Source organism: Echinops telfairi, unplaced genomic scaffold, assembly GCF_000313985.2.
Source record: "Echinops telfairi isolate 266 unplaced genomic scaffold, ASM31398v2 ScPeMD7_7;HRSCAF=31, whole genome shotgun sequence".
NCBI classification, from domain to species: Eukaryota; Metazoa; Chordata; class Mammalia; order Afrosoricida; family Tenrecidae; genus Echinops; species Echinops telfairi.
This window is the reverse complement of record NW_022103904.1, coordinates 25,467,961-25,483,352: the sequence shown is the minus strand read 5'-3', so window position 1 is coordinate 25,483,352 and position 15,392 is coordinate 25,467,961. Positions and strand designations below refer to the sequence as shown.

General features: G+C 46.1%; 1 protein-coding gene across 2 annotated transcripts in view; it reads left to right on the top strand.

Annotated features, from left to right (window-relative positions):
• The window catches only part of ZNF592 (zinc finger protein 592), a 42,235-nt gene that overhangs the window by 6,109 nt on the left and 20,734 nt on the right, over positions 1-15,392 (top strand). Inside the window, exon 2 of one of the 2 annotated variants that reach the window (XM_045286322.1) lies at positions 5,073-5,156. The exons of the other annotated variant lie outside the window; for it this stretch is intronic. The gene's annotated coding sequence lies outside the window, so the exon portion shown is untranslated. The remainder of the gene's footprint in view (positions 1-5,072; positions 5,157-15,392) is intronic. 2 annotated transcript variants of the gene reach the window in all.

Here is a 15,392-nt window from a genome sequence, read left to right as displayed (position 1 = left end):
GGCTTAGATAAAATTTCTTAAAAATCGCAAACAATTACAGTACACTGTACAAAAGCAAAAATGCATCTGATACGTAGCTCCGATACGTAGCGATGCAGACAGAAGCGTGTACAGTATGAGCCGATCATTGGCAGTAATGACAGAGCATGCGCTGTTACGCAAAAAACGCAATAGAGTGAAACCGCGGAAGTCGAAGCGCGAAGTGGCGAGGGTCCACTGTAGAGGAAGATCTGGCAGCAGACTAGACTTGAAGGACTGCTAGTATCTCAACTTTCTCTCACGGATATGAGTTGCACTGAGCCGTTTGTAGTGCTTTATAATTTAACTGTTTATTTCTTGCATTATATATTTATCTGTATATGATTTAACAGTTAATTTCTTGTTATATATCTAATTATCTTTATAAATAAATATATTAGATTATCAGAAATTTGGTTTTATCTCTCTAGAGAACCCTGTCTAACACATTTTGGTACCAGGAGTGCTTCTAGAGAAATAAAATCATAAATATGGGCTTCTTAAATTGGCTCTCCAGCCTGATTAGTCTTAACACTAGTGATGCTACTTCAACATCCCAAAGCATGGATAAATCAGCATGGTGTGAAATAGCAAAAATAATACCTAAAATAGCACCAACGGTAGATGAGGTGCTGGTTAAAGGAGAGGCTCTGAGTGATCATATGTTTGATATTTTCCAGGAGTTTTGTAAGGATGACAAGTATAGGGAAGCTGGTTGGCTGGTCCTTCTTACAATGGACAGTGTGATTAAGGAGAGGGATGATCTCAGAGCCTCAAAAGCGCGCCTTAAGTGCAGACTAACGGATTTTAAAACTTCCATCTGTGCTACAAAGGAGAGCCTTCTCTCCTCTAGTAAAAGAGCTGACATTTCCGAGAATCAGGTCCAGAGTCTCATTATACGAGTGGCTGAATTACAACGGCAGCTGAATTGCAGATCTAGAGCAGTGTCTGAAACCAAAGTAAGGGCATTGGTTGGGAAAAGTTGGGACCCCAAAACATGGGATGGGAACATATGGGCTGATGATCCAGAAGAGGAGGATATTGAGCCCTTAGAAACAATTGACCCACCCCAGTCAATATGGAGTTGTGTCTCTGTGCACCCTCCCCCCAAATCATCTTTAAGGCTGAAGACTCTGCTGTGCCCCCTCGTCCCCATGGCTCTCAGAGCCAGCTTCCCCTCTCTGCCAGCGGCTTGTGGATTCCACCCTCTGGACAGGTGACCTGATTGTTGGGACAGTGACCAGTAGGCATTTTCTACTGGTAAAATATTTAACTTAATCAAACCCTACAGCACCCCAAGGTTCATAGACAAATGCCACTTCAGACAACCCCCTTCCCATTGGCAAGGTCTCCCTACCACTCTCAAGATCTCTCTAGTTGTTACAAAATAAAAAAAAAATTTAAAGCCCCCTCTCCCCCCAACAAAAAAAAAAAAAGGAAAGAAAAAAGAGCTGGCCATTTGCCAGCATCTGGCTGGTAATAAACCTGTCTGAGAATCTGTGGCGAGCTTTGAACAATGTTGGTTCTGGCCAAATGAGCAGCCTGTCCCACCTTTCAAGCGGTGGGTCACCTCTTCCAGTACACAGACTGGGCCTTAGAAACAGACAGCAAAGACAGAGATGTCTAAGAATACAAAAGCAGGTCAGAAACGCTCATGGAGAAATTCCAGGGTCTTTTACTCCCATTTCCCCACATATGTTTTGGAGTCCCCTTGTATGTCAGGTGGTGACGAAAGCTGTGAAGAAGCAGTAGAGCACTGAGAGTGACCGTGGGACTTGGTGGTGGAGGTGGAGCTGGTATCTCCTATGGGACAGTCCTGGGAAACGCCTGACAAAGTGGCATTTGAGTAAGGTGACCAGATTTTAACATTGGTAAAGCGGGAAAAAAGCGGGACATCATTTACAAAACTCATATCCTGCCAAAATAGCCACACGGCAGCCGAAAATCATATACCCTAGCTTGTTGTGCATTCTTTCCAAAAATTGGGACTATTTTAAAATGCCGCAGGACGCAGGAAAATGTGTTAAAAATCAGGACTGTCCCACCAAAAGCGGGGCGTCTAGTCACCTTACACTTGAGTGAAGGACTGAAGGAAGTGAGGGACCAAGCCACAGAGAGACCTGGGGAATTCAAGCAGAGCGGAGAGGCCTGTGTGTGCCTGGGGCAGACTGAGTGGCAGGGAGGGTAGAGGGCCCAGAGGGCGGTTAGTTCCTGCATGGGGACCTTGTAAGCAGGCCTCAAACTAGATGTTTCTGAGGTGGATTGCCGTTGGGGGATTTTGAGGAGAGGCATCACATGATCTGGCGTCTGTTTTGGAGGAGGACCCAAAGAATGGTGGAGGTCGAGGCAGGGGGCTGGTGAGCTGGCTGTTGGAGGAACCATGAGAGACACCATGGTTGCAGGTTGTGAGATAAGATTGGACTGCGTGTGCTCGAAAGGTAGCATCACAGAGTTTCTTATCGCTTGGATGAAGGGTGTGAAGAAAGTGTCTCAGTTATCTAGTACTGCCTTAACAGAAATACCACAAGTGGGGTGGATTTAAATAACAGAAGATCATGCTCTCAGTGTTCAGGAGCCTAGAAGCCCCAATTCAGGACATTGTTCTAGGGAGAAGGGCCTCACTTGCACATTTCCTTCCTGGCTTTCATGGTCATGTGGATACATGGTCTCATCCCTCTTGGAGGGCCTCTTTATAACTCCTGAGTGATTAGACTGAAGACCAGTCCTGTTCAGGGCTGACCTGATTGGTATAACAACCCCCACCCCTCCCCACCCAACCCCACCCTGCTTCCTGACAGGGTAGTATGTACTTCCATACAGGTATTGCTGCTGCCAATTGCTGTTGATTCTGACACACGGTGACCCAATGAGTACAGAGTCAAGCTGTGCCCTAGAGCGCTTTCCCAGGCTTGTGGCCATTTAGAGGCACATTGCTAGATTGGTCTTCAAGTGGTGTCAGGGTGGGTTTGATATTCTAGTGCTTTCCCATTTGTGCCACCCCGGGACTCCTACTTACACGTCGAGGGGATACGAATGTTTTGGGGGACACAGTTCAGTCATAGCAGAAAGAGAGGACTCTAGATATGTCAAGATTTTTGGCCCACATTACTGGAAGGATGAACTGTCGCTGTCTGAAATGAGGAAGTCACTACAAAGAAATCAAGAGTTAGAGCTTGGATATACATAGGGCTGACGTTAATACCCTAGTCTACATCCAAGATGGTGCAATGGCTAGGTCCTTTGGCTGCCAACGAAAAGGTCAGTGCAGTGATTGGAATGTAACAAACCCAGTACAGTACTCTAGATTTTCCGCCTTTATGGGAAAGCTAGTGACGGCTGTAGCCTGTCATCCAGGGTGGCTGTGAGTGAGAGTGGACTCGGCACGCAACACCAGTAACACTCAGGCCGAGATCGTGTCCAAGCCTAGGTCTGACAGGATCCCAGTGAATAATTCAGAAGCTAATCTAATCTAACAAGACAGAATGTATATGCCGAAATAACTACCAAACTAAACTCACTGCCATTGAGTCACTGAACGACCCTATAGGTTTCTGTAGGACAGGGCATAACTACTTGGATCAAGACCTAGTTGTACAGACTTAACAAGGGGATACTCCGCGGTTTAAAATCAGGAAAGGTGTACATCAGGGTTTTATCCTCTCACCAAACTGATTCAATCTGAATGATGAGCAAATCATCATAGCTGGATTATATGAAGAAGAGTGTGGCATCAGCATTGGAGGAAGGCTTTTTAACAATCTGAGATAAGCAGGTGACACAACCTTGCTTGCTGAAATTGAGGAGCACCTTAAGCACTTGCTGATGAAGATCAAGGACCATGGGCTTCAGTATGGATTACAATTCCATGTAAAGAAGACCACAATCCTCAAAACTAGACCAATAGTTAACATCATGATAAATGGGAACAAGATTGAAGTTGTTAAGGATTTTGTCTTACTTGGATCCACAATAAATGCTCATTGAATTAGCAAACGAGATCAAAAGATGTGTTGCATTAGGTACCAAGACCTCTTTTAAGTATTGAAAAGCAAGGATGTAATTTTGAGGATTAAGATATACCTGACCAGAGCTGTGGTATTTTCACTCGCATCATATGCATGTGAAAGTTGCACATCAAATAAGGAAAACTAAAGAAGAATTGATGCATTTGAATTGTGATGCTGGAGAAGAATACTGAAAATACCATGGACTGCTAAAAGGACAAACACATCTGTCTTGGAAGAAATCAGGCCAGAGTGTTCCTTAAGCGGCACGGAGAGCAAGATTTCAGAGTCTTCTGCATTTTGAACATGTTGTCAGCAGAGCCCAGTAATCCATGGAGAAGCACATCTTGCTTGGTGAAGTGGAGGGCCAGGGAGAAAGAGGCAGGCCCTCAAGAAGCTGGATTGGCACTGTGGCTGCAACAGTGGGTGCAGGCTCAGGAACAGCTGTGAGGCCCGGGCAGTGTTTGGTGTGTTGTGCATGGGGTTGCTGTGGGACGGAACAGACTCAGTGGCACTTAGCACCAACAGAACCGTCCCTGTGAGTTTCTGAGACTCGAACTCTTTCCCGGAGTAGGAAGCCCCACCTTACTCCCCAGGAGTGACTTGTGGCTTCAAACTGCAGCCCTGTGCGGATCCACTGTGCCCCAGGGCTCCTCAAGGCAGACTGTGGAGCCAACTGAGCACAGTGGGGTTGGTGGTGCGGTTAACTTCAGATGATGGGGTGCCCATGGTGAGCCCTCGGGTGTCTGTGAAGGGAGCTGCAGGCTCTGCATTGGTTCCGTGGGAGCGCTCAGGTGAAGCATATGTGTCCTCAGCGCCAGGCCTAATTCTTGTTCTTTGGTCGGTGTCTAATGACTGAATTCTTGTTTCCGAGCCCTAGGGCAAAAGGAGGAGGTTAGTCTAGACCAGCAAACTAGACTCCACTGGAAAGCTTAAAAAAAAATGCAGATGCCAGGGGCCCATCCCAGACTGATTGGAGCAGAAGTTTCCTGGTGGGTGGAGCCTGGGAATTTGTGCTTTAAAGTTGTTCCTCGTCTTACTCTTTTGCAGTTAGCCCAGAAGCAGTCTGCCGACGGGCATTTGGAAGCCGCTGGTCCCGATAATATCTGAGGTCCCCTTCAGCTTTGACACTCTGTGAGTCTGGCTAGAATGGGAATTCTGGTTGGGGTGGGAAGAGGATGGAAGGGGGAGAGGAGAAGCTATCCCTGGGTGAGAGACATTTGGGGGCAGTGCAGGCAGGGATTTGGAGAGGGGGGAAGAGTGGTTCTGGAGGGGCTGGGGACAGTGACAGCTCCCTGGAAGTCAGGTGTGTTAGGTGTAAGAAGTAGAGATGAGAGCAACGACCTGATCTTTGGGGAGGCTCACAGGCAGCGAGGCGAGACTGCTGAGACCACGAGTGATCCCCAGCCTACTCTGGGGAGTGCTGGTGGAGGGCTGGGCACCCTGGTGTGAGGAGGAAGGCCAAGGTCTGGTGCTGCCCTGCTCTGAGAAGGAGGGGGCCCAGGGCCGGAAGCTTGGGGCAGGAAGAGGATTTCTCATGCAGTCCATGTTTGGAGCCAGAATGGGAGTCAGGTGTCAGGTCTTACTCTCTAGTCACGGGCAGTGGCTTGGACCCTGACATTAAAGCACGAACGTCAGAGAGACGCATCGCGATGGTTAGAACGGGAAGTACCCAGGGAACTGACTGGAGAGGTGCGTGCATTGGTCATGCTAAGCTGAAGAGTTGGACCTCCTGAAGGTCTGTGATCGAAAAGCATTTTACAATAGTTGTCTTGGCAAAGGGCATTGTTGAGGCGGTAAGACTAGATGAAGGAAAGCAAGTGAGACACATTGTTTTGCCTGGGGCTGTTGGGCAGTTGTTTTCTTGAATTTTGCCCCAAAACCTCCTTGGGCTGTTCTTTGCTAATGGGTGGAATAACAGGTGCCTCGTGAAATGGAACACTGGTCACTGATGATTGTGAACATCTGTGTCTCTGTCACTTAAACCTAACAGGACGTCTCAAACGTGTATTGGGAAGGACAGTGATAAGTATGTGTTGGGGAGCCCGTGTGTCCACCTGTAGGGTTAAGCTTTTTGTTGCAGTCTGGTAGTTATAGATGAACTTGCCCAGCCGACTCAGTCTAGCTTGTTGAAGGATCCTTAGAGTTAGTTTGATTTTACGTATTAAACCAAAACCTGCCCAACATCCTCACATAGGTCGTTCTGACAGCACGGATGGACGCCATTTCTCGTGGTCAGTGCCTTGAGCTTTGAGCTCTCCTGTTCCAGTCTGGGCTCTCCTTTTTGGTCCAGTTTCCTCTGATCCAGATGAAGTTCACCGAGCTCCCTGCACTCCCACCCAATGTCTCTCATCCTAGTTGCCGTCCCAGTCCAGGTGCAGAGAGTCAACAGCAGGTGACTCCCAAGTGCTCTGCTCATTCTTTCTCTCCCCTTGCCTAGCTTCCAAGGAACCCTGATGGTGTAAGGAAGGGGTCCTCAAACTTTTTAAACAGGGGCCAGTTCACTGTCCCTCAGACCCGTTGGAGGGCTGGACTATAGTGTTAAAAAAAAACTATGAACAAATTCCTATGCACACTGTCCATATCTTATTTTGAAGTAAAAAAATAAATACCTGGCGGGCTGGATACATGTCGGGGGGTGGGGTGGGGTGGGGGTGCATGTGGCCTGTGGGCCGTAGTTTGAGGATGTCTGGTAAGGGCTAGGAACCTTCAGATCAGTGGTTCTGCGCCAGCCTGCTCCTCAGGAGGAAGATAAGACTTTCTGCTCCCATAAAGATTTCCAGCCTTGGAGACTTAGAGGGGCAGTTCTGCTTGGTCTTAGTGAGTCCAGAAGTGTCTCACCTCTGGTCTCAGTGAGTCGGAATTGACTTGACGGCAGTGGTGGCTGTGACTTGGCTTCTCTCCTCATTCCAGAAGAATCCCCCTGCCAGCTAACTCACATGAGGGTAAGTCAAAAAGCCCCGCTACAAAAGACAGACAGAAGCTTTTATTAAAAAGAAAAACAAACAAACACCAAGCTATCGTTTCTCAGCACGTGCTCCATCTAGGTTGGTACACTTCAGGAGGAAGTATATTCGTCCTTTGTCGCCTTCCCCGAATACTTCTATGCTCTTCAGCTTACAGGGTCTCACACTCGGTGTCTCTGGAATATTCTCTGTGTTTGGGGAACAACAAGCAGTCCAAAGGGGCAGTCCCAGCTGCAGGGCGGGTGGGGTAAGGTTTCCTAATGAAATCCTTACAGGATTTCAGCCCTTGCTCCCCCTAAGGATGAGCAGGTGCATGGTCGCCATGGAAAACATTCCTCAGTGCAACCTTTCCTGAGCTGCTCCTCACCGGTGCGGTTTTTGGTTTTCTTCAAATTTCTGCCTATTAAGTCCCCATTTTTGTCCTGTATTCTTCAAGAAAATCCATCAAGATTCCCTACCACTTTGGGATCCCACAAAAGTCGCCATCACCTTGTGAGCTGACCTTTCTCTCTGGAACTTAATTGACCCAGCAGGTCCCATTGGAAGCCACTGCTTGGATGGGACCTTTTCCTTTGAAGGCACCTTCACTGGGCGAAGGCCCGTGTGTTGCTGAGTTAGTTACCCACTGATCTCAGAGAGACGTTTGCTGCATTGGGTGTGGACCACACCTGCACCTCTGCCTGCGCTCCCACTTTCTGACTCACCTTCATCGTGCCTTCTCCCGGCCTCAGCTTCTGCTGAGCAATCCCGCTCACTCGCTTTCCTTTGGGTATCCCACCACTTGCGCTGTTGTTTGCTTAATTGTCTCCTGGGATGTTCCTTCTTGTGAAATAGACAGCTGAGGTAGCCTTTATTTGCCCATTTAGAACTCTTAACCTCTGTAAACAGTAATTTCATACAGAGCATGTCAATCCACAAGCCATACTCAATTGTGTGGGAAACACATTAGCGTTCACCTACAGGCTTCTGAAAAATTCAGACAGACAGCCTCCCAGCCTTCAGCCAACAAACAATGGGGGTTTGCTATCTCGCAGTCCAGGGTTCCTTAAGCTGTGCTGCCTTTCACTTTCATTTCATAAGTTGGTATTATGTTATCTTGCTGCCTTGTCTTATTAAACAAGATGAAATGCAGATAAATCGAATTGTCTTGATGCTTTTGGAATGCCTCTGCTCTTGACATTCTTAATAAGAGCTCACACTTACTAATCTGGTCCTGAGGAGTAAGGAGCTGCGTGTTTGAGATAGTTAATGCGCTCTGAAGGTTGGGCGTTTGAGACCACCTAGAGCAGTGGTTCTCAACCTTTCTCATGCCACGGCCCTTTAATGCAGTGCCTCATGTTGTGGTGATTCCCCAACTATAGAATTATTTTCGTTGCTACTTCATAACTGTAATTTTCTACTGTTAATGCATCGGGCCACCCCTGTGAAAGGGTCGTTTGAGCCCCAAAGGGGTCGCAACCCACCAGTTGAGAACTGCTGACCTAGAAGGACCTCGGTAGAAAGGCTTAATGATCTCCCCAAACAGAGTCAGGCCGTTCAGTTGTTTCTGACTCATCTCGACACTGTAGGACAGAGTGGACCTGCCCCTGTGGGTTTTCAAGACTGTCACTCTTTATAGGGGTAGAAAGCCTCCTCTTTCTCTCAAGGAGTGGCTGGTGACTTTGAGCTGCTGACCTGGTGGTTAGCAACCCAACACGCAACTTACCACACCATCACGAGCAGCTATTGAAAATCCTGTCTACTCTGACACAGATGGGGTTGCTTGCTATGAGTTGGCCGTGACCTGACAGCAAACATTCCTGTGTTTCCGTTGCTAAGGACAACAGTGGGACCGAGCGCTGTCAGCTGACGCTGTCACTGTAGTTCTTCCAGTTCAGGCTCGAGAGAGGAGCAGCATGCTGTGGCTCCAGGTGTCTTACAGCCGTCCCTGGTGGAGGACAAGAAAGAGCATCCAAAGAAATGCCGACTTCAAGGCCCAAACTCTTTCTGGATGTAAAATGTCCAAGCTGTGACAAGATGAGCTCAGTTTCCAGCCATGCACAGACTGTGGGTCTCTGTAGGTTGCTCAGCAGTGTGGTGTCAGCCTGCAGGAGGAAAAGCCCGCCGTACACCAGGCTGTTCTTCTCAGAGAAAGCAACACTAAAGCAGCACTGACTTCCTGATTCCTGTATGTCACAGAAAGCCTTCTCACGCAGGAATTACGGTTCATCTACCAAGATAACGTAGTTCTTAACATTTGACTTTTCTCTCAAAGTGCCCGGCAGTAAACACCTGTTTTCATGTCAGTTTTGTCAATAAAGTTTTGTTTATGGGGAAAAGCAAAGCAAAACAATGGGCTCAAATATAACCACAGTGAGGATGGCACAGGACCGGGCAGTGTTTCATTCTGTTGTGCCTGCGTTCGCTAGGAATTGGCACTCACTCGGTGGTCCCTAACTAACATCAACAGCAAGAAAAACAGATGACAGCGCAAAGCAAAACAAAAACAGATGACCAGGTTTTAAAAAAATCATTTTATTGGGGGCTCTTAAGCTCTTGTAGCGTTCCATACATCAGTTGTATCAAGCATATTTGTACATATGTTGCCATCATCATTTCCAAAGCATTTTCTTTCTGCTTGAGCCCTTGGTATTAGCTCCTTTTATTCTCCGATTGCTGGTCTCCCTCCTTCCCCTGGGTTGTGTGTGTCTGTGTGGTTATGTGTTTATCAATGGGATCCCTCCCTCCTCCCCCCACCTTCCCTCTACTCTCCTGTTATCACTACTCCCATTTCTGTTCCTGAGGGGTTATCTGACCTAGATTCCGTGTCGGGAGCTCTTAACTGTACCAGTGTGCTTGTTCTGGTCTGGCCAGAACTGAAAGGCAGGACTGAGGTCATGATAGTGGGAAGCCTTAAAGAACCAGAGGAGTATTGTGTGTTTCATTGGTGCTATACTGCACCCTGGTTGACTCATTCCTTCCTCATGACCCTTCTGTGAGGGGATGTCCCATTGTTTACAGATGTTTTTTTGGTCTCTGCTCCAACCCCCCTTATTCTCAACAATATGTTGAGGTGGGGGGGGGTTGTTTGTTTTGGGTCTTTGGGTGCCTATTACCTGAATCCATTGATACCTCATGATTGCACAGGCTGGTGTGCTTCTTCCATGTGGGCAGATGACCAGTTTTAATGCTACTAGAAATATCAGAAAAGCTTTGTGACAATGCTTTGTTCTTAGTTTTTTACTTCTAGAGACTAGTATATGTGGACTTTACTGTATGTACCTTTAACAACATTTTCTGACCAATAACTAAACTACACTTTTGCAGGTATACCTTGTCATTTTTTTTTTATTAAAAATATTTTTGTTGTTAATTGGGATTGAATACATGTATCATTCCATAGATCAATCACATCAAGCAGAATTGTATAGTTGCTACCACAATCAGTTTCCAAACATTCTTTTTCTTCCTGGACTCCTTGACATCGCCTCCCTTTTACACCCCCCCTCCCCCCAACCAAAACCCTTATAGGTTCATCAGTCCTGGGTTTCATTTACCGAAACACAGAAATCCATGAGTTACACCGAATGTAATAAACAAAACCAAAATACAGAAAATGGTGAAAACCAAATCGGGTCTAGCAGGCATCGGGGGATCCACTGACAAGAGGTGCACCTTGTCTTCATTGCACTCTCCAGATACTGCAGTGCTTTGTTACGACGGAAGGTTTGTGGCCATCCTGAGCCGAGCTGTCTTATTTGATGCATGTGTTCCTTTGAGGTCTCATGGTTTGGTAATTCTCACAGTGCTTCACAATTTTTATTCTAGTGCATACGTAATTACCAGTCCACAGTATGGTGTACACATAGCTTTTACAGATGCTGAAAACAACAACAACAACAACAAAATACCACTGTGACTTGGCTGTATTGTGGTGGTATGTAATAAAACTCATGATAATTCCTGCTATGCCTGCAGTTGCTGACCTCTTGTGTTTTCAGTGCTAAATACTGCCCTGTCCTCTATAGTAGTTTGAGATTTGATGGACAAATCTGTTCTCTAGTTTGTGCCTTCTTTTTTCCTCTTCGTCTCCTAAATCTTCACCTCTGGATCAGGCTTTCATTAGGGAGTCTCTGCATCTACAGTGTAGCTGAGCTAATTTCTCTTCTTCCTCCAGACTGTCTGTCTGTATGTCTCTGTAATATGTGTGGATAACTAGGGCTGTGCCACACAGCACTTCTAGCTGTGGGCCCTGAGAGGTTTGGAATAAGAGTAGGATTTTGCTGCCTTTTCCAATAGAAGTCCAGCATTTCCTGGACCTTCTGTAAGGAAACATGCAATGTAGTGTCTTAAGAGGGAAGCATGTCTAAACCATAGGTCCCCAAACTTCTTTGCCTTGCCACCCCTTTTGCAGAAAAATGCAAATTAACTCCGCACCCCCTGACAATGAAAATCTTTTCTATCATAGCCCATAATCCAGGATAAAGTGTAGGCATCTGCTTTTGCAGCCCCTCCCCCCAATTTAGTGTAGGAACACATGTACCAAATAGATATTACAGCGGTCCCCATGAGGCAGCATCACCCACTTTGGGAAACACTAGATGCCCAGTTCTCTTTCTTGAATAGTTTAGCCTAGGGCCAATTGCTCTAAAATATCGTTAGAGTTGCTTTTCCATGAATGTTTCTTCAAATTTGTATTCACTGATGCGTATTTGCCAAGACTTGCTGCTTGAAGTTTATGATGTTGTTACGGAGAATACACACAGCAAAGCACACCCCAGTTCAACAGCTTCATATGTCCTAGTTACTGACATTGATTACATTCTTCCAGTTGTCCAACTGCTGCCGCTCACTCGTTAACATGACTCACTGGGCCGGAGGGTCCTCTCTAACCTTTGACTTGCTGCTGTCACAGGGTCCCTTGTAGACGATCCTTAAAAGTGAATAATGCTCAAGGCATTGCTTTTTATGCTTCAACTGTTAGCCAGTTTTAAGGCTTCCAGGGTCTTTTTGGCTATAAGGTTCAAAGATTATCTCGGGCAATAAATTTCAGGGGTTCCTCACCTCCCCCTACAAGAACGTGCTGTCTTTTAATTTCACATGTTGATTTCTGGAAAAGCATTGTTTGTCATTGCACACATTGTTCTGACAAATATGTATTGATCTCCTGATAGTGAACTCAGTACAGAATGAGACCCTTCTAAAGTTCTCAACCATTGCTTCTCAAAGCATTTTAAATAAAACTCTAAACTCCCTGCCATCGAGTCCGTGTGGACTCATAGTGACCCTGTAGGGCAGGGTAGAGCTCCTGTGAGTGTCTGAGATGATAACTCTTTATGGGAGTAGAAAGCCCTGTCTTTCTCCTTTGGAGTAGTGGGGGGAGAATTTGAACCACTGACCTTGTGGTTAGCAGCTCAATGCATAACCACTATGCTACCAGGGCACCTCCTTTTCCAAAGGACTTTTTCATGGGCCACGTTCAGTACCGGTGTTTTTAGTGCTGAATTGCCCGTTAGATCAGTTATAGCAATTTCTAATCCCGTATATATTCGAGTATAAGCCGACCCAACTAGCACCCGAGACACTTAATTTTACCACAAAAACTGCATTGAAAATGTGCTGACCCCATCGACTCGACTGGCAAACACTCTTAAAGGCCAACAAACAGACCTTGAACTATTTATAGGCCTGTCCATTTTTGTCAGTGGCTTTCTTTTTGTTATTGTTGTGGTTGTTATTGTTTTGTTGGTCTTGACTTTCTTTGTTGTTTTATTTGGCTTTGCTGAGTTTTTGCGCTTATTAATGTGTCTGCATGTCTATCTAGATAAGATATGTGGGATAAATAATTTGGAGATGAAAAGAATGGGACCATTGGTTTCAGGGGGATGTGGGAGAAAGGAAGGGGGTGGGAACCAACCCAGGGACAAGGGAACAACAAGTGAACTAAAATCAATGGAGAGAAGGGCATAGAATGCCTAGTGGAGCTTAATCAAGGCAATGTAGCAGTGAGAAATTACTAAACACGAATGAAGGCCAAACATGATGGTGGGACAAGAAGAAAGTAAAAGGAAATAGAGGAAAGAACCATGAGGCAAAGGGCATTTATAGAGGCCTAAATACAGGTATGTGCATATGTAAATATATATAATGAGAGGGGAATAGAACTATGTACTCATATCTATATGTTAAGAATTGAGGTTGCAGATGGACATTGAGCCTCAACTCAAGTACTCCCTCAACACAAGAACACTTTGTTCCAACAATCCGGCATTCTGTGATGCTTACCTTCCTGACACGATCGCTGAAGACAAAATTGGTGGGTGCATAAGAAAGCTGATGGTGCCCTGGGGGTCTGGGGTCTTAAAGGCTTGAAGATAACCAAGTGGCCATCTAGCTGAGAAGCAACAAAACCCACATGGAAGAAGCACACCAGCCTGTGTAATTATGAGCTGTGATGGGATCAGATATCAGGCATCTAAGACCCAGAACAAAATCGTACCCAAGGTGAATGGGGTGGGGGCATGGAGACCCAATGCCCATCTGTAGACAATTGGTCATCCCCCTACAGAGGGGTCACAGGGAAGAAATGAGCCAGTCAGGGTGCAATATAGCACCGATGAAACATACAACTTTCCCCTAGCTCTTTGGTGCTTCTTCCCCACCCCCCTATCATGACCTCAGTTCTACGTTACAAATTGGATTAGACCAGAACATGCACACTGCTACAGATAAGAGCCCAAAACAGAGAATCCAGGATAGATAAACCCCTTGGGCCAACAATGAGAGTAGAGATACCAGGAGGATTAGGAACGGTTGGGGGGAGAAAGGGGGAATCGATCACAAGGATCAACCTATAACCCCCTCTAAGGGGGAGGAGCAATGGAAAAGTGGGTGAAGAGTGATGGAGGATGATGTACAATATGAAAATAATCTATAACTTACCAAGGGTTCGAGAGGGAGGAAGGGAGGGGGAAGAAATGGGGAGCTGCTATCAGGGGCTCAAGTGGGAAGAGAATGCTTTGAAAATGAAGGCATATGTGCAAATGTGCTCGACACACTGGATGAATGTATGGACTATGATAAGCGATGTAAGAGCCCCCAATAAAAGTATTTAATTAAAAAAAACGTGCTGAAAAAACTCGGCTTATACACAAGTATGTACGGTATTTTGCCACTTAGCTCTATCAATACTGGGGGCTATCATTTTATCCAGTGCTGAGTTTCCACACCATTTGCTGGCTTTGACTTACCTAGCTGCAGACCCCATCCTGCTCTGGTCCTTCTTGGTGCCCCTGGTACAGAGAGCATTCCTTTCTCCACATGGAGTCTCTGCTCCTTGGCCTTCCTCACACGCTCTGCCAACCCTGCACACATGCTTCTCCCCACTCCTGAAAAAGAGTAACGGATTTTGCGTTTCTTCCTCGAATCCCGCCCCCCCCCTGCAGTTAAAAAAAAAAAAAAAGGAAATGGGAATAAGCTTATCAAACAAATATCCTACAGGTGTTTCCTTATGGTCCTCTGCACAGTTGTTCACTTGGCATCGAGAGGCTCTGTGCATTCGGTAACACCTGTGCCTTTGTTGGCGGGTTCCAAAGCTTCCCATTCACGGGCACAATCCAAGTTCACCTTGCCTGAAAACCGGACTTTGCATTCCAGTGAGGTGTTTCTGCCAACCCACGTCTACATAATTAATATTTCCCGTTATCATTAGCGCCTATTGTTAGGTAGCTTCCAGTGGGTGGGTTGGGGGCTGTGTTTTGTTGGGGTGGTGTGTGTATGTGTGTGGGAAACCAGATCTGCAGAGCTGCAGATCCCCGGGGGTGTGGACAGATGCACCTTCACCTGCGCCCCTCCTGGTTCTCAGTGTTTTCTTTGTTTTTCCTTTATTTCTCCTTTTCAAATGATGAAAGCAGTCTAGCTGCAGGCAACGATTCTGATGGAAACAGCTGCCAATAATCCCACCACCCTGTATAATTACCTTTGCTCTCAGCTTAAATGCATATTGAGTTTGCATTGTTGTAATCATAGTTGGTGAGTGTGTTTGTGTGTTTTTTTTTACTTAACCCTGTAAGCAGTTTTCCTATTTTGCTACATAGATTTCATGATGCGAATTTTTATTGACTGCATCACAACCCACTAGCAGGATTTGTCCACTCCCTGTTACTGGGCCTTGAGCTTGTGTATGTGTATGTACATCTCTCATCTCGTTGCAGCAGACAGTGTTGCATACAACTCTTGAGATGTTTGGCCTGTATCTTGCGGTAAAGTTCTAGAAGTGGGCTTCCAGGACAAGGGGCTGGCATTTATTTGGTTTGGTGTAGCTGCCCTACTTCTTTCTTTTTTTTTTTTTTAACATTTTATTAGGGGCTCATACAACTGTTACCCCAATCCATACACACATCAATTGTGTAAAGCGCATTTGTAC